A 20,302-nucleotide genomic window follows, 5' to 3' on the forward strand; every position below is an offset into this window, starting at 1 on the left:
GTTAACATAAGTCAAAGATGTTCAATGCATTCTAAGTGTAAGACTTGGTTACATTCCAATCTTTGTGCAGGACACTAACAGGCTGAGTGATCCACTTTATAAAACATAATGAATGTGGCCACCTGTAAGAAATGCACCTGTTTCAGTAGTGACTCACAGTCATACAAAAGGTTGTGTGGATGACCCAAAGCAAAAATATACCACCAGTGCTGGATTTTTACTGCTTCTTCCCCTCAGCCCCACTCTAAAATTCTTGATACCCATTCCGTGAGTAGTTTCTACTTGCACTTCTTGCATCATATAAAACTTATTGTTAGAATAAAGACACTCATTTCTGCATTTTACTGCACTTGATTACAATGAAAATGTCTGCTGGGGTTTTCAGACCGAACTAATTCAGAGTAACAGTGCTCTTGCCATATGGAAGGAATAACAATATTCTTTCAGTTTTGGGAGAGATCTCTTTTTAGCCCCTGGTGGAAATCAGCTTATGTAAAAATGCTTTCTTTAACAGAAAGTGTGAAAGGACAGATCGTATTCCTATCTCAGGCAGCTGCCAGCCACATTTGTGGCTCAGCTATCAAGGTTTGCTCCATCTTCCTCCAATAATGGGCACTTCAGAAGGCCAGTTCCGGCTCTGGTGGGTGCTGGTCCACCATCTCAGCTATTGTGATAACAGATGAGCTCTATATAGACATGTTTTCAGCACCAAGCACTACCACGTACTTTAGAACAAGGCCCATTTCTTTTCTGCCATCCAATGAGAGTAGAGGATCTCCAATGAAACTGACTAGATGTATGGATGTTTTTTATTTGTAGAGAGGGGCAGAAACATGTTCATTTTCCCATGAAGGAACAAGTCCCAAGGTTTATCATCTGCCTGAAGGCACTGCTAACGAATTTGTCAAATCCTTTATCCGGCACAGCTTTACCAAGCAGCTGCATAGTCAGGCCTTTGCACTTCTCATTCTCATAGGTCCAGTTTAAGATCTCATTCAGGCCTGAACTGCTTCGGTCCTTTGCATTCCTGCTGCCAAAACAAGCTGTCTTGGCCTCCACCTAGACCAAGTCGGCAGTCTCCCTACATTATCCTACATTCAGCTGCATCCTATGCTCCAAGGCCTTTCACCAGGGGCCAGAAATGCTCCCACAACCCTAAATGGTCTCACTACAACAGTTCCTAATCTTATTCCAAATGCTATAGTATCTGAAACGGTTCACCAATAGGGATAATGTTTCTCCAACTGGAGATCTTCAATAAAGCACTTTAATAGGTGCTTTAATTTCTGTCACATTGTTATTTATTATTCAATAAATTTACCAAAAAACATATATATATATATATATATATAGATATAGATATATATATATCTATATCTATATCTATATATATATATATATATCTATCGGAGACAGGGTCTTGCCTGTCACTCAGGCTGGGGTGAAGTGGTGCAATCATAGCTCACTGAAACCTCAAACCCTTGGGGCTCAAGCAATCCTATTACCTCAGCCTCTGGCTACAGGACAGGAGTGCACAGCCTCACTTGGTTTGTGTTTTTTTTTTTTTTTTGGTAGATACAGGGTCTCAGTAGGTTGACCATGCTATTCTTGAATTCCTGGCCTCAAGCTATGCTCCTGCCTCTACCTCCCAAAATGCTGGGATTACAGGCGTGACCCACTGTGACCAGCTAAACATTTAACAGAATGAAGTCAAAGCTGTAAATATTATCTTTTCATCTCTCTTGATAATCATGTTGGTAATTTGGCAATTTGGTGTCGGGAAACTACAGGTTGATGACTGCTCCACATCCTAAACCTAGCTGATAAAACAGAAATTTGGGCAAGAAAGTGCCCATATTATGTTTTCCGAAATATTATTTGCAAACGTTTTTAAAAAATTATCTGGCCAGGTAACAGCCTCCAGAATTTTCCAGACATAATTTAGCGACTGGAAAATTCAGAAGAGGTAAACACTCCTAGACAGTAAGACAGCTTTTTGTTGAAATCTCAAGTTCTTTGGCAAGACTGAATATCAGAAATCAGAGTTCACAACTCTGATAACCATCAAAATTCAGAACTCTGATAACTCTCAGAATTCATGACATTAAGCAGATTTTGAAAATAAATTTTCTGATTTCTATTTATCGAAAAGTTATTAGAATTTTCAAAGCATGTTCACAAGATTCTTGCTTTCTGATTTTATATTTGGTGTGCCAATCAGAAGAGGCCTCTGAATTTATCACAATGTAGGCAATGACATACAGTCTAACATGTGAGTGACAAGCAGAAGACAGCAGAAAACATGTATTCAAAAATACCATCCAATGTATAATTACCGTCAAACAGATTGGGGATTTAAAAATATTCTTTCCACTTTTCAAATTTTTCATATCCAAGTTCTAAAACCTTATTTGATCTACTTTCCTGTTTATTCTATCATTTAGCCCAATTTACCAGATGAGATTATAACAGCTAGAGAAATATTTTATAATACAAAATATTTTTTTAAAAGACAGCCTTGCTCCTGTAGCTACAGGTGGGAATAATGATCAACATTGTTTCACGTGACTCTGTGAGCATTACTTCCCACAGATTCTCTCAATGCCCCCAGGACCCTAAACCCTGTTCTTGCTGTCTCAGCTGAATAAAACTGAGCCCTAATGCCTGCACACCACATTTCTTAGTCCACGGGACCTGTGAAGACAAACTTTCTTCCTGTCACTGCAAATATGGTCTTCACAAGACCCAGGGAAGCTCAACCTATGATTTCAATGTGAGTGTTATACAAACTTTCTGATGAGACATACACTTGCAAAATCACATTTGGTTCCACAATATTTCTAAGGCTTGGCTTGCTGAATCGGATTCTCCAGGGAGTTGTTGTTTTTGTAATAATTATAGAGAAAGTGAGAAAGGCCTTTCACAAGGCGAGAGATAATTTAGTGGAAACAGATCTCAAAGACGACAGTTATGCAAATTGTATTTAATGTACTTACTTTAAATGACTAGAGAAAAAAATTCTATATAACACTTTACAAGAAATGTACCCTGTTGGTTATTTGCTCTATAATAACACCACAACCTGGTGTGCCCCGACAAAAGTTTTACAAGAAAGCATCCCAATCAGACTGGGATGCAGCCCCTCAGTGGCCTAGTTTGCCTGATACACAGAGGGCCAGTGGACACAAAGTAAAGAAGGACATGAAGCAGAGGAGCAAGATTCAGATGGTACAGCTAAAATATTTCCTGAAAACAAAATGAAAAATGCACAAAGAAAACAAGCAAAAATTTCCCTCGGAGAATTCGTAAAAGCTGGAATGGATTATGTAACCAGGCAGAAGGAATCTGGCACGCTCAACATTAGATTTACAAACTTTCAACGTCGCTTTCACCGTTTCAAGTAGTGATGTTGGCAGCATCATCAAATTACAGAAGAGCTGAAAACGGATTTTGAAATGCTACTTTTCACAAAATACTAAGACTTCTGATGAAAAATATCAGTCAAGTTTTGTTTTTTTTTTTCCGAGACGGAGTCTTACTCTGTCACCCAGGCTGGAGTGCAGTGGCACGATATCGGCTCACCACAACCTCCACCTCCCGGGTTCAAGCAATTCTCCTGCCTCAGCCTCCTGAGTAGCTGGGATTACAGGCGCCTGCCACGACACCCAGCTAATTTTTGTATATTCAGTAGAGACGGAGTTTCACCATTTGGGCCAGGCTGGTCTTGAACTCCTGACCTTGTGATCCACCCGCCTCGGCCTCCCAAAGTGCTGGGATTACAGGCGTGAGCCACCGCGCCCAGCCTAAGTTTGTTTTTTTAAACCTTTAGAAAAAGAGAAGTGACAAGTTTAGAGAATAAACAAACTTTATTTTATAACAGTATTACAGGAAGCAAAATATCATTTAATACAACTTGAAGCTGCTATAAATCTAATCTGGCATCGTAACTATACATAGGGTCAAAGGCAAAGGAAAAAATGTTCAATATAGTTAATAAGTCCCTATCAGGTCTCTGGTGCCAGCTTTAAATGGTATAACTTTCTTGTAACCAACAGAACACCACCACAGCCCCCTCCCCCTCTCCCCAGCATCCTCAAACCTGTGTGAATCGTAAAACTATCTGAAAGAGATAGGCCTGCTCAATAACAAAATGTCAGTTTTACATGTGTAGACAAGGAGGTTTAATACAAGGCAACAGTTCTACCCAAGTGTTCAAATAATGGAAAGAACTGAAATTTGCGTACGTTAAGAAAGAAAGCACTAAGGTTTTAAGCTGCCTGAATCTTTTAGTAGAAGGGAAGAAAGTTTTCTCTTTTTCTTCCCTCCTGTTCTGGAATGCTGCTGAAGGGCATGTGTCTGACAAGCATTGGCACTGTGGTGCGGCAGGGTCTCTAAGCACAGTGCACAGTCAGCGAACTTCTTCATAATTCTCCAGTCCAGAGATTCTGACTCTCTACTAAAAGCAGAAAGTCACAGGACTGGAAAGTCAAAAGGGTCCAATATAAAAAACATCCCTGTGAAATTCTCAAATATTAGAAAATTTTCAAGATGTAAGAAATGCTTTTAATCTGTATTAATATTTTCTCATACAGTATATTTGCTGCAATTTGAAAACTCTGTAAATATTTACCATGAGAATTCAATGAAAAGAATCCAGAAGAAAGAAAGCCACTATCTAAATTAGTCACAGAGTTTCCTTTCTGCACAACAGCACCTGTTCAAGTGAACAGCACCTTACCAGCTTGGGCTGGCTTTGTCCACTGTCATTTGATCAAAGTGAGTCATTAAAAGCAGGTAGTTGCACACAAAGTAAACAGAAAACAAAACCAAAACCCCTTAATTAACAACAACAAAAAGAAAGAACCGAGAATATTTCGAAGTGGTTATAAAACAAAATAATATATTAAATGCATGGGAGCAATATAGACCAGAGCTGGTAAGGAAAGGTTTGGTGTTGGCATTTTAATTCTTCAGGCTTCTGGTCATTGTTACCAGTTGTAGCATAAATTCGCTGGAATAGTGGTGTGGCATTAAGACTCGGAACGGTCAAAAAATCTTCAGGGGTTCACAAAGTTGAGTGTTGTTTAAAAAACGACTTTCTAGAAGAGAAAAAATAAAAAAAAAACAGAAGGCTTAAATATTCCAAAAACACAGGCTTGAAAAAAATGTTAAGTAACATTCATCAAGTTTTCAATCAAGTAATCAACAGTTACTGTCTGACTAGTCTTACAGTAAATAGTACGTTTACCAGAAGACAAGCATGAGACACTATTCCACTCTCGAGGGCCTTAAAATACCTGGAGAATTGACAAGTACACTAGAAGCAACCGGCAAATAAGAGTTCACTGCAAAAGAATTTATTAGCATAAAACAGAGATGATTCATATGTAAGAATTTAAAGACAGAAACCAAGGTAGGTTTTAAAGCTATACTCAGAGAAGGGGAAAGTCAAAGTCTATTTTCTTTGTGCTAAAGTGAATGGAAATGGTGCTTCAGGTGGAAAAACACAGTGAGGAAAGAGGCATGGAGGTGAAGAAGTACACAGTATTATGACAGTAAGATGTATGTTGGGGGAGGAGGCAGAAATCAATGGAAGGAATAGGACGGTGAGGAAATGGACATTACTAAAGTTGAGCATTGGTATAGTGAGTAGTAAATAAAGGCACAAAATATTAGGTCTATTCTTTAATAGACTGAGAAGTACTAGCTTGATCTAATAGACCAAAAAAAAAAAATGAATTAAGAAAAAACATTCAGACTAAAAGACCAGTTGGCAATCTACTGCAATGGTCCAGGGCAGAGTACAAGAGCCACAGAGAGATAAAAGACAGGTCAAAGAACCTGGGGTTGGCCAGTCATGCAGGGCATGATAAGCCCTGGAAAGGAGGTTGGGATCGTTTCTTCTTTGGTTTTGAGGAACAGTTTGTCACGGTGTGATTTATGTTTTGAAAACACTGCTGTGGCTTCAGTGTGATGAATAAGCTGAAGCTGGCAAGGAGTAGAGAGGCAGGAACAACAGTCAGGAGACCACTGCAGGAGTCCAGCTGGATGAGGAAGACAACAAATGTCAGGCATTCCTGGACTTGAGTGGTCACCACAGAAATCAGGTGGGAGAGAAATTTGAGAGGCACCACTAAGAAGAATAATCAGAGTGTGGTGGTTAAGAAGGAAGTATAAGACAGGATGATAAGGTTTGGAGTCTGGGACCTCAAAAAAAGGAGAGAACAAAGGCTTACAGCCTGGGTGAAGCATTAGACCTAGGGATATGGATTTGGGCATCAGAACAAGGGATAACTGAAACCAACAGATAGAACTAAGTCTCATGTGAGCATAGGAATAAATGAAAGCCACAGAGTCTTGCAGAAGTCCACAATCAAAGGTAAGTGGAGAAGACTAAAAAAACCCATGACGGTGCGTGCAATGGCCCTGAAAGAGAAAAGGGTTTTAAGGTGGCAATTGTTTCATTTTATATTTCAACTTGGTTGGAAGTTTTGGCAAATGATAGGTAATCACAAAGGACAGTGGAGAGTGGTAATGAACGTCTTTTCCAAGAGACACTGCTCCCAAAGTCAATTAGAATGTACACTCTTTTGATTAGGTAAAATTAAGTATTGCTTTAATGAAAAAAGTTCCTACCATTTAGATTTATCACAGATAATATCAGAGCCTCCTGATTATTCAGGACAGATTGATTAATCAACTTCATTGTTTTCTACCCTGTTGTCTGCCTTAGGCTATTTCATTACTCATTAGTACTTCTGCTTGATTCTAGGCTGGGGGAAAAAAAAAAATCAATGGAGAAAACAGAAAGTCTTTTTTTTAGGTTAGTAATTATGAAAAGAAATGTGGGGGATGATGAAAGGAAATGGATACAACTACCAGTCAAATTGGATTTGGCGGTTATATGAAACCTTCAGTCATGGAACCTGTTCTTGTTCCTTCAGAGCTGATATTTCCATTTGCTTTGTTTAGTAAATATGCATCATTTGTTGAACACTGCTGCCATTTTGCCTAGTTTATGTTATTAAAAAAACAAACCCCTGATGCTATCAGGGCCTGAAAACCTACAGAGACAACAATGTTTAGCATTCTAGTCCCCATTTTCTCTAGGCCCTATGTCACTTTATTTCTTTGCATCTGTTTTCATCAAAAATAAAAATTTCACTTTGTAATGAGTCATAAATTTGTAAAGAAAAGCTAAAATTAAACTTGTTTCAAAGTTATTACAGGAAACTAAGCATATGTTGGAATTGAAGGGATCTTGATCTCAAAAAACTTCAACATTTACTGAGCTAAATATAGAGAAAAAGACATAGTTACCCAAATAAACTCAAAATCTAATTTATTTCCATTAATAAACTTTTTTTCTGGTAATGAATATTATAAATGATAACCTTGATGTGCTCTTAGGATTCCAAACAGCTTCCAGAATCATTTTATTGTCATTTTAATGTTAAAACTTATTTATTTTCTCATTCTTTAAAAATCAGTAAATCAAGTTTAACTCTGAGTTAATTAGATATTGTGTCAAAACATCCCAGTTCCTTATTGGCGTGGATGAACAAGAAGAAACTTATTGCACGAAGACTTTATTTACATATCCACTTATCTTTTTTGACTGTTTCTTGCACTTAAACACATGTAGAAGTATGTTCCTAAGTACTAAACAGTTAGCTTTTGAGCTAGGAAAGAGAAAAGATAAAGATAGAATCACCAATGTCACTGCTACATAAGCATCAGAAATATTGTACTTTTCTGTCCTCTGGCAGGTGTCTGTGAGAAATAAACTTAATATATGACAATTTTTTACAGGATGGAATTTGGGACTAAATGATTTATTACATATTCCAACCAAACTGAAAACTAGGCAATGGCTCTTCATGTAAAAGCTGTAAAAGTTTCAAGAACATTCTTTTCTTTCTCTAAGCTTGAATTCTACTCATATTCATAAAGTCTGGGCATCTTTGTCAATACAAACTGGCAGGCATTAATTATAGACATTAATTCAACCTGCTTTCACTTTTACAATATCACAAGGTTCATCCTGAGTTTGGGTAAGATCATAGCTGTTAAGCATATGGATTATACTTTATGTATTAGAATTGCGGTCAAGTCAACAAAAATAAAAGCATTCATACCACTGTTCTGTTTCCAAGTGTCACTGTTCCACCCTGGCCTATACAATGTCAGTAAACATTTCTAACTGCTATAGTCACATTCCTTAGTCTATGTCCCCCTCTTTTGGCCAATGTGAGAATAGATCAACGTGGCTTAATTTCATCTAATCACAGGTGTAATTCTATGTTCAAGTTCTTCAAGGATATATGTTGGTTGTGTGCCTTGTCTTAAGCACTCACAGAGGGATCAGAGAGTTATTTATCACTCTCAGTGCACCCAATGAGCAGTGGTGAAAAAGGTCCATACACAGAAGTTCTATGATCTTGCCTGAAAAGCACAATCTTTGAGTTTCTAGAGACAAAGGGCTCATGTATTGATCTCAATCTTGAGTGCTCTACTCCAGAAATTGACTCAGTAAACTGATTTTAAAAAGCATTTGACAGAAAATACTAGCAATGCTGCCTTTAAGTGGTACAGCACTCATCTAGAGAGAAGTCTCAGTAAAAATGCAAAAATGTGGTTTTCCCCCAGATAATACAACAATGCAAGTAATACAAGAAAACAACATTTCTTCAGATTAATGAACATTCAATTACCACAGAGCAATAATATAATCAAATATTCTGAAAACAGGAATGAAATATTTACTTAAGGCCGGGTATGGTGGCTGACGCCTGTAATCCCAGCATTTTGGGAGGCTGAGGCAGGCAGATCACGAGGTCAGGAGATCGAGACCATCCTGGCCAACACCGTGAAACCCCGTCTCTACTAAAAATACAAAAAAAATTAGCTGGGCATGGTGGTGGGCGCCTGTAGTCCCAGCTACTCGGGAGACTGAGGCAGGAGAATCACTTGAACCTGGGAGTCGAAGGTTGCAGCAAGCTGAGATCGTGCCACTGCACTCCAGCCTGGCCACAGAGCAAGACTCTGTCTTAAGACACTGCATTTCCTAAGCAAAAATGAACTCTGTGCACTCAGGTGTAAAATTAAATTTTAAATATGATACTTTATGGATTTGACAGTTATTTCAAATGCTGAACTTTTCATTTTATTCTTCTTTTATCCTCAATTTGCATATTTGATTTTAATTTCTAAACAGAATTTCCATTGTTTAAATTATAAAAATCAGCTGGGCTTGGTGGTTCATGCCTGTAATCCCAGCACTTTGGGAGGTCGAGAAGGGCAGATCACCTGAGATCAGGAGTTTGGGACCAGCCTGGCCAACATGGTGAAACCCAATCTCTATTAAAGACATAAAAATTAGCTGGGCGTGGTGGCACACGCCTGTAATCCCAGCTACTAGGGAGGCTGAGGCAGGAGAATCGCTTGAACCCAGGAGGCAGAGGTTGCAAATGAGCTGAGATCACGCCACTGCACTCCAGCCTGGCTGCCAGAGTGAGACTGTCTCAAATAAATAAATAAATAAATAAATAAATAAATAAATAAAATAAAAATCCCAGAGCCAAAAATGCAAGCATGCTAAATTTCCAATTGGTTAAACCCAGAAAAAAGTCAATTCTTAAAATGTCTGTATTACCATTAAAATATACATGAAGTGTAGCCTGCAGCCCCTGAGGACTGCTGAGTATCTTTAAGGGAATCATAGAGTCAAAACTGTTTTCATTATCATACTAAGATATTATGTCCTTTTCAGTGTGTTGGCATTTGCACCAATGGTGTAAACAAATAATGGTGAGTAAACCTATTGACAGCTCAGCCTACATTAAGTCGAAGCAGAGGAATCAAACTATATTTGAGGTAACCTTATTCTTTTTTTTTTTAGAGGCAGTGTCTCGCTCTGTCACCCAGGCTGGGGTGCAGTGGTGCAATCATAGCTCACTGCAGCCTTGAACTCCTGGACTCAAGGGATCCTCCTGCCTCAGCCTCCCAAGTAGCTAGGACTACAGGCACATACCATCACACCCAGCTAATTTTTAAAAGTGTTTTTGTGGACACAAGCTCTTGCTATACTGCCCAGTCTGGTCTCGAACTCCTGGCCTCAAGCAATCCTCTCACCTCAACCTCCCAACGTGTTTGGATTACAGGTGTGAGCCACCAGGCCCAGCCTGGCACCTTATTCTTTACCAGTGTGCACTCGCAGTAAAATAGAGAAGACAGTTTCACTTAAGGATGTCCTTGAGGACACAGAAGAAATATTAATTTTCCTACATCTCAAGCCTGAGTGCATCTTTTTAATATTCTGTGTGATGAAATGGGAAGTATGCACACGCCACTCCCGCTGCATACAGAAGTACAACAATGTCTAGAGGGAAAGCATCTATGCGAATGTCTGAACTGTGAGTCGAAGCAGCTGCTTTTTCATAAACCACCTTTCTTACTTGAGAGAATCACTGACAGACAAGGGATGTTATTCAATTTGGATACTACGTAAACCTTTTATTGAAAATGAAATTGAGCCTGTCGCCTCAAGACAAACAATTGACAGTACTTGTTGCCAATGATAAAATTCAAGCTTTTAGGTGAACATTAGAATTTGGAAAATGTTGTTTTGGCCACCATGAGCTTGATAGCTTCCCGATATTAAGACTCTTGAGGAGATCAGTGGCAGCGAATGACCGTTTTACTGTCTCCATCATTTTACCTTTTCCAGGATGTCATACAGCTTGATCATACAACATATATAGTCTTTCTAGACAGACTTCTTTCACTATGTGATGATTTTTAACTTAATAAATATTTATAAAACTTCTCAGTTTTGACTTATGATAAATTTCAATACATGAACAAAATCTCTTTGGGCTCTTCAATAATTTTTAGGTGTATAAAGTGGTCCTAAGACCATTCAGTTTGAGAACTGCTTATATCCAATCTGCTATCACTAAACTACTGCCGTTTTCTTCTGTCACAGATATTTGTGTATCTGCTGAGTAGAGGGAGAAATTGAATCCAGTGTTTTTCTCTGCAGTCATATGAAGCACAGTATCTGTTCTACAATTAATTCAGCAAAATGCTTTTGCTTCTCCTGGTTTGCTGGAACATGTTCATGCTGTTTGGAGCCCTCACCTTCTTAGGAGGCTCCTCTGTGGGTCCTTTAAGGCCCAAGTCCCATCTTCAGGCCTTTTGGGACCGGGTTGACCTTCCTGAGCCCTGTGTCCTCTGAATGAACTGTATTACTCTCAAAGGCCTACGTGCTAATATAACTTTACTTCAAAGAGTAATAAAGATACTGAGCTTCATCTGACTGAAAAGCAAAAAAATACCGGATTTAACTTTTATAGATGTTCCCATATGATATTTTACTCCTGGCTTTGCTTCCAAGTTAAATTCAATCTTACTCTTAGAGATGTCCAGATCAGTCTCCCCAATACTAACTGTCTGAACCAGTATCTTGGTGTCTTTTACAGGGTACTTCATCTAATCTAGAAGCTTTTCAGTCAATCATACACACTACTGATGAATTCATATTACTAAAGGACATGGCATGTAAGACCATCTGCAATTTGCCTTCAACAAATGTTTCCAGCTGTGCTGAGAACTCTATACATAACCACGATGGAGGTTTGCTTTTCCCGACATCCTTCCCATTGTTTTCCCATGTGCTCTTTCTTCCCTCCCCAGTCTGCAACTATCCAGCTTGCCCCTGGTGCTTTGCACAGAGGAGCTTTCCTGCAACCTTTCTGGAGAGCTTTGTCTTGGTTGGCCAATCAGAAACATTTCTCCTGTCAACTTTCACAGCCCTTTATCTAGGCTTCTCTTCAAACATGCTATTTTTGTGCCCTGAACGTTATTTTTATGCATGTTCCTATGCCTTCCCCTCTCACACACAACTATAATAGTCCCTTGAACGTAACAGGCTCATAATATAGATTAATGAATCCAGAAGTGAAAGTACCAGGGACTAATTTGTAACGTAAGACTGAAGAATAAGAGCTTGAGGAAACGGGGGGGAGAAAAGAACAACAGAATTGCCATCATGTCTTTAGGAAGAAGCACTAATTCCCATGTTTACCATTACTCTCAACTGCCAGTTTTCTTGTTTAAGTAGAAAAACATCAGGTTCGTTTTTCTGTTCTCTTTTGTTGATTAACTATATCTATGATATCCCATGAGGACTCTTCTTTAAAAAACGGGTTTCCTCAAATCACTGAAGCCGTAACACAAGTTTCTAAGAGTAGTAGTGCTGGCCCTAAAGCTGTTAAGGTCTCTGGTTCACTCTGCTAGGTCAAATCTTCTGGGAATTTGACATAAAAGCATTCTACAAAATCTTAAAGCTTTTAAATAACAAATGAAATATGGTCAGGCTCCACTCAGTATACTCTATTGGAGCTGAGCTTTCGTCACTTAGGTTCCTAAGATGGGTAGTAATGAGAAAACATTTCTCTGTAGCATCAAATAAGAGCTTAAAAATACTCACTAACAAAGCTTTCATCTTTTAGAAAAAAGGAAGGTTAGTAGGAATCAAAAGAAATTTCTAGACCCAACTGTCTCACTTTTTATCTGAGGGAGCATGGGAAAAAAATCACTTTTCCTCAAAGTTAAATAAAGATAGCTTAAAACACTATTCCCTGCCCCCTAACAGTCTCTCTCTCTGTATCTCTCTCTCTCTCTCTCTCTCTCTCACACACACACACACACACACACAATCTAAACCGCATCGTGCCATATTAGTTTACAGTTTTTCTCTCACTTCATCCCTCCTACCCTCCACAGATCAACATTGTCCAAGAGAAATATACTGCAAGCAATGAATGTGAGCCACATATGTAAATTTTCTAGAAGCCACATTTCAAAAAATAAAAAGGAACATGTATATGTAATTTTAATGTAGTTATTAAACCCAATATATCCAAATTATTATTTCAATAAGTAATTAATTTAAAAATGAGAAATAATTTACTTTTTTCTCATGTCTGAAATCCAGTAAATATCTTATACTTACAACACAGATGTGTAGCCTGCAGCTATTAATGGGCATTTAAATTACCCCTCAGTTTTCACAATTATTACACAGCTTCAAAGATTATACTTGTTTGTACATTTTTGTATGTTGATCTCATTGTTTCTCCAGGGCAAATATGTTTAAAAGTGGAGTTGGTATGCCACGAAGGTTGTTTTTTGTTTTTGTTTTTTTGAGACAGAGTTTCACTCTTGTCACACAGACTGGAGTGCAGTGGCACGATCTTGGTTCACTGTAACTTCCACCTCCCGGGTTCAAGCGATTCTCCTACCTCAGCCTCCCGAGTAGCTGGAATTACAGGCGTGTGCTACCACGCCCAGCTAATTTTTGTATTTTTAGTAGAGACGGGGTTTCCCTATGTTGGCCAGGCTGGTCTCGAACTCCTGACTGACCTCAGGTGATCTGCCCGCCTTGGCCTCCCAAAGTGCTGGGATTACAGGCATAAGCCACCACTGCTTGCCCAGGGTCAGAGGCCAGATGGGTAACATATATGCATATAAGGAGACTGGGCCCCAAGGGCCTCAACATAAAGACAGGATATGACAGGCAGTAGCACTGTGGTGACTTAGAGAGCTCCTCCCAGCCTGATGCTGGCCACACCTACTAAGCTCCAGCATCGTAACCACGGGGAGAGCAGGCTCAATGTCATCAGAGCTTCTGATTTTTCTAAAATTGCTGAGTATCTTCTAATGTTTAAGCATTAATAATTGATTCAAATTCTAAGATATACCCTTTAGGCCAAAACAGAAAACAAAACTGTGGATATGGCCTGCTTGTCTCTAAGCGGTCAGTTCTGTCTTGCCCCTCTCCCCACTTTTGGTGCCATTTTTAATCGTTAATAATTTTTTAAACTGGGGGAAAATGTAGCATTTGTGACTAAGAGGTTAATAACTTTAATCTGAAAAGATTAGTTACTCATCTTTTCAAGTTACTAGGCTGTGTGATAACTGTGAAAACTGAGGGATAATTTAAATGCCCATTAGTCGGGATTATTTAAGTAAACCATCATGCATCCATTCAACTCATCTCTGTAAGAGAAAAAAATAGACACCTGAATAGGAAAATGGACAAAAGACACAAACTGGCAACCAAAAGAAATGCAAATTATATGTGTCTGTCTGTGCCTGTGTGTAGCATATGTATGCGTGTATTCCAACTTCACTAGCATTGAAAAAATACAATCAAAGAAGGTTCTTTCCTCAGTTTAAACAAGGGAGAAACAAATGCTCTTTCCTGATCAGACTAGCAAAGCTTTTTTTTAAATGTTTAATAATGTTTAGTTGTTGCCAAGGCTGTGGGGAAACATATGCTCACAAACTGCTAGTGGCGGTCTATGTTTGCAGAACCATTAAGGAGGACAATTTGGTAATATGTCAAAAACCCTTGGTAGGCAAGCAGTGGTGGCTTATGCCTGTAATCCCAGCACTTTGGGAGGCCAAGGCGGGCAGATCACCTGAGGTCAGTCAGGAGTTCGAGACCAGCCTGGTCAACATAGGGAAACCCTGTCTCTACTAAAAATACAAAAATTAGCTGGGCGTGGTAGCACACGCCTGTAATTCCAGCTACTCGGGAGGCTGAGGTAGGAGAATCGCTTGAACCCGGGAGGCGGAAGTTACAGTGAACCAAGATCGTGCCACTGCACTCCAGTCTGTGTGACAAGAGTGAAACTCTGTCTCAAAAAAACAAAAACAAAAAACAACCTTCGTGGCATACCAACTCCACTTTTAAACATATTTGCCCTGGAGAAACAATGAGATCAACATATAAAAATGTACAAACAAGTATAATCTTTGAAGCTGTGTAATAATTGTGAAAACTGAGGGGTAATTTAAATGCCCATTAATAGGGGTTATTTAAGTAAACCATCACTCATCCATTCAACAGCTGCTGAAAAATGATGAGGTAACGACAAGGACCAATAACTACAATGTACTATTAAGTGGAGGAAAAAGCAAGAATCACAATATCAGCCTATATAGAAAGAGGGGTGTGTGTGTATGTGAGTGTCTATATGTGTGTATATTTATAAGTACACACATACACACTGGAAAGAAATTCTCTATCTCTGGGAGCATGGGACTTATGGGTCACTGATATTTTCTACTATCTCTCCCTTTTACAAAGTTATAACCTCTCTTCTATTACCACAAAAAAACAATAAAGATAGTTTCATTTGAAAAAATAATAGTCAGTAATGGTTATGTCCAAGAGCAAGCCTTGGGGAATCAGTGACTACTGCCTGGTCTTAATGTACGCATTAGAGCAGTGGCACCTAGCACCTCTTGTGTGGGGGGAGTTCAAATAGATTGTAACTGACTCATTGATAACACCTGGTAGATTTAGCAATGTTAAATGAGAACATTCCACAGCATTTCAGAGTGAAAACTGGCTATGCCTAAAACTCACTAAACCAAAACTGGCATTTTATTTCTATGCAAAAGAAGTCAGTCCTCATCTGAGGTGTGATTAATCTATATTGAAAATGAAGCAGTAATAAGATGCTAATTTTAGGTATGAGACTAGCACAGCTAGGCAAACAGAATAAAATAAAAATGCAACACACTTGATATGCCTGCAGAACTGAAATAGTCATCTGGAAGTCAACAGGTTTGTTCTCTTTGAAGGTCAGGGGTGACACTCATCAGGGCCCACATGTAAATGAGTGGCTCATGATTAGCTAGAGCTCAGTTCAGCCAACAGGGTTCTTTTTCTCTCATCAAGTCAGGTAGGCAGCTAATGTTAATTTCCTGTTCGGCTTATGAGTTCATGTTTTGAAACCCTGCACATCACCCTGACTTTGAAACAAACACAAGATTGTTTTGTTTAATTGGCATTCGTGTACCCACAACAGTGGAAAAAGCAACACGACTAATTTAGGGGTATTCATTGCAGGTTAACGGGTGGGATGTCTAAGAGGTTCCAGGGAATGGTGAATTCACTCTGCTTTTAATAATCACAGCACTAGCTCCAATGGCTCCATGACACCTAATGTTCTCCGTCTTCTCAGATGAAGGCAGACAGAGCTCGTGGAAGAGCAAAAGATCCTGTTACTGGGTTTTCAACTTAATAAGTTTTCATGTGTTTTCAACCTGTTACAGGGCTCTCTCCCTACTACCACACTGAAACAGCTCTGACAAAGCCTCCAGGCTGACTTCTGTTCATCAATTTCCCAAAAACATGCTCATTTGATTTTTCTGCCATATTTAATACTTGGTTACTCTCTCCTTCTTGAAGTTATCTTGCCTTGCAGCTTGTGTCACCTCCCCCTTTTCCCTGTTTTCTTTCTGCCTCCTGGCTCCTTCTTCTTTATGGCCTCTGTTCCCCAGACCTCAACTCTGAGCTAGCCCTGGATAACACAGCTCAAAACACAGGCTTCGTCAGTACACAACTCATTCAGGGGACTCACAAATCTCTCTCCTGCTCAGAAGCCTGTTGTACTCTCAAAGCTTTTGTGCTCCCGAATGTGCCATTTCTGCGTTTCACATGCATCTCAAACTCACTATCTCTGGGGTAGAAAATTCTCATTTTTATTGGACTCTTAAGAGCAAAAAGGGTTCATGGCCGACCTTGTAAGTTATAAAAAGTTCTTAACAACCTGCCTTGGAAACAAGCCCTTCTGCTTCTATTATCATCCCCACTTTACAGATGACAGCTCTGGGACAAAGGGATGAGACCAGCCAAGGTCAAACAACTAAGAAGTAGATATGAACCCAGCAAATCTGCTATCCTATGCTCCCTCTTAACATGCAGACGATCCAGGAAACTTCCAATTAATCATGTCATGTTATAAGATGGGGCCTTACAGATTCACTTCTAAGTTTCCTCCAGAATTCCCATGAAAGTTGGTCTCTCTGGCCGTACCGCAGAACAAAAAATACACCTTTGCTTTAAGGTAGCCAAGCAGAGAAGACCAGCCATAGTAATATGGCCATGACATGCAAAAGACAAAACTCACATATTCCAAGATTCAAATTATAGGTGCCAACATCAACTCCCTGCCCAAGCCAAAAACATAAATATGATATGTGATTCTCCTCTGCTCCCCTCTTCCCAATGCACTAACCTCCATAGCCTCATGCTGACTGTCAACAAGTCACAAAGAAGGTAAGTTACATTCTAACCATCTTTCAAACACAGGAGGAGCAACCACATCACTTTCAGGACAGTTTAGCCTCCTCAGCTTGGCTTAGAAGACTCCTTAACATCGGGCCTCTGCCTCCTTCCTCCTGCATCTCCATCACTCTCCTGCAAGTATCCCACAATCCAGCTACATCTGATTTTGCACTGTTCTTGGAGCGTCAGGTTCAATGCTTCCAATCCTGCCTGGAATGGCCCCTTTTACTCCTTTTTCATAGAGCTAACTCCTAGCCAGCACGAAGCTTAAGTGAAACATTTCTGATGGTCTATTCTGATTCAGAGGTCTCTCCTTCTTGTTCCCATTACACGAGGTTCAGAATATATCGCAAAACTTGAAATTCTTCTGCTACCACTGATTTATTGTCTGAAGTGCAGAACTTATTTGATATTTCCATGGGAAAACAGCAGACGATACCCAGTGGGCATTCCATACATATTTATGCAATGAACAAATAAATGAATGGATGAGTGAAAGGATGAGCAGCCACTGTGTCATTTCATCCTTCAGGTGCTCACTGCTTTTGGATGAACAAGAGGCTTCCTTCACTTTTTTACCTTATATCAATTATTACTCTTAGAGTCAGAGAGGCTCCTGTGAAGTCTGGGTTGGGAGAGCTCCCTCTCCTGTGACTCATTCTTTCTGCGACCACACAGATCACACCACCAAGCCTGGAACCCTTCTTCCTCCTGATCGGGACCGTTTGGGAATACCACTGCAGTGGTGATAAGGTCAGCAATATTTTTCATCCGTGTGAGAGCTCATAAATATGCATTTGGGCTAAGCTGGCAGGAGGGAGTAGTCCTTGAAAGGACATTAAAAAGTTACAAAGATTTAGTGAAGTCCTCATCTGAAGTGTGTTTTCTTTTTAACAGAGTTTGCATTTAGCTCTTCTCTGCCTCACAGCTGGCCGCCACCCACTGAGAAAGGTGGACTTGGGAGGTTCATCCTCTGCAGGCTGTTCTTTTACCATCTTTCTGTTTGGTCTCCCCTCCCCCTACTTTCAACACTTGATCAAAAGCTCAGAGCTACTCCGAAGGGCAAGATCAGGTCAGGAGGAGAGCTTTATGTGCCTGAAAAAGGGAGATGGAGCAGATACACTGCAGACAGTTCCCCTTCTTTTTTTGACATTCAGATATTGTCCTGATCCTGCTCTTTGCCTCGGCCCACCTGCTGCCTCTGTGGGATCCTGGCAGGGCAGCCAGACAGTAGCTGAAGCGGTGAAAACACACTCTTCCCAGATCTGACAGTCACCAGCAAAGGAAACTTTTTAAGAGCGAGCTGCAGCCAGTGGGGGGTGCAGATGCCAAAATGACTTTGAGACACTGAGGTCATTCCTAGTCGTCCTTCAGATTTCAAACTCAAACTTTGTTTCTTAAGTAAACTGGTTTCTAAAGTAAATTGGTTAAATTTATGACAGTTCAAGTCTCCTATTTTGTTCTCTCATAGCATTTTATTTCTTTCAGAAGGCTGATTACATTTACATTTTGTTCATTTGTTAATATTCACACCTACCTTCCTGGAGCACATCCTCTCTGCCAAGGAGGGGGACCATGTTTGCTTTGTCTATCACAGAATCCTCAAAACCCAGCCCTACCCTAGCACATTTAGGCACTCATTAAATACTTCTTGAATGCATGAATGAATCTTTCCAAATTTATCTAGTTTGTTCACGTTATATGTAAGTTTATACTTTAACTTCCTAAATCTGTTTAACAGGGCTTCTCATAAAAGTTAGCCTCTGAGATGAGCAAACTTCAAAAGTTGTGTGTGTGGCTGTGTGTGCCCATTGTAAAAATGAACATAAGGTGTTAAGAATAAGTGATATAATGAATTCATTTAAAAACTTATTAAAATGCCACAAGTGAAGGTAAGCTACTGGTAATGCTTAGAGTGTCACCAATTTTTTGCTAGTATTCCTGATTAAGAAGCGACTGATTCATAAAATTTAGAGAAAAAAATATCCAGTGCTATTACCTTATGTTTGTATAACACTCACTTTTCTCATTCATTATCTTATTCTATCCTTAGAATAAGTCCTATGAGTTAGGAAAGGTAGATCATACCATTCACTGACTTGCCTAATGTCAATATAGTCAGATATCTGACAAGATGAGAGCATAGCCTTCAGTCTTCTGACTCCTAAGTAAGAATGCTTTTAGCCTTCCCTATTTAAAACCATTAGGAGCCAGGCGGGGTGGCGAGCACCTGTAGTCCCAGCTACTCGGGAGGATGAAGGAGAAGAATTGCTTGAACCGAGGAGGCAGAGGTTGCAGTGGGTTGAGATCACACCACTGCACTCCAGCCTGGGAGACAGAGGGATACTTTGTCTCAAACAAACAAACAAACAAATAAATAAATATATAAATAAAACCATTAGGGGGCCGGGCACAGTGGCTCACGCCTGTAAATTCAGCACTTTGGGTAGCCGAGGCAGGCAGATCACTTGAGGTCAGGAGTTTAAGACCAGCCTGGCCAACATGGCGAAACCCTGTCTCTACTAAAAAATACAAAAATTAGCTGGGTGTGATGGTGGGCACCTGTAATCCAAGCTACTTGGGAGGCTGAGGCAGGCAGAATTGCTTGAACCTGGGAGGCGGAGGTTGAAGTGAGCTGAGATCACGCCACTGCACTCCAGCCTGGGTGACAGAGCAAGGCTCTGTTCCAAAAAGATAAAAAATAAATAAAACCATTAGGGAAATACATCTCAAAGATAAAAAGATCAATATCCACATATAGCACAGTACATTTACTCAGGCCACTGGATGTTTTATTTTTACTAAAATTGTTAATGATTTCTGCTTATGGGCCCATTATATACCCTGTGTTTAAAATAGAATCTAAGATATGAAGAGTCAGGTCTTAGATATGAATGTCCTAAGATATGAAGAGTCTTATATCTATCTAGATATAAGATTAATATAGAAAAGTCAACTGTATCTCTCTATGCTAGCAACAGCTAGAAAAGATTTGTAAGACCTCATTTGATTAAAAAACTATATAATTTTAATGAAAGACATTAAAGAAGATATACACAAATAGAGACATCTTATGTTCAAGGAAAAGAAGGCAATATTAAAAAGATGTAATTCTTCCCATATTGAACTACAGAGTAGATACAATGCCAATTG

General features: G+C 39.5%; 1 protein-coding gene across 38 annotated transcripts in view; it reads right to left on the minus strand.

Moving 5' to 3' along the window:
- Positions 1-3,847: 3,847 nt before the first annotated feature.
- The window catches only part of EPB41L2 (erythrocyte membrane protein band 4.1 like 2), a 232,544-nt gene continuing 216,089 nt past the window's right edge, over positions 3,848-20,302 (minus strand). For all 38 annotated transcript variants that reach the window (XM_055264020.2, XM_055263991.2, XM_055263874.2 and 35 more), the window contains one exon: positions 3,848-5,099. The gene's annotated coding sequence lies outside the window, so the exon portion shown is untranslated. The remainder of the gene's footprint in view (positions 5,100-20,302) is intronic.

This window comes from Symphalangus syndactylus, chromosome 2 (genome assembly GCF_028878055.3).
Source record: "Symphalangus syndactylus isolate Jambi chromosome 2, NHGRI_mSymSyn1-v2.1_pri, whole genome shotgun sequence".
Taxonomy (NCBI): domain Eukaryota; kingdom Metazoa; phylum Chordata; class Mammalia; order Primates; family Hylobatidae; genus Symphalangus; species Symphalangus syndactylus.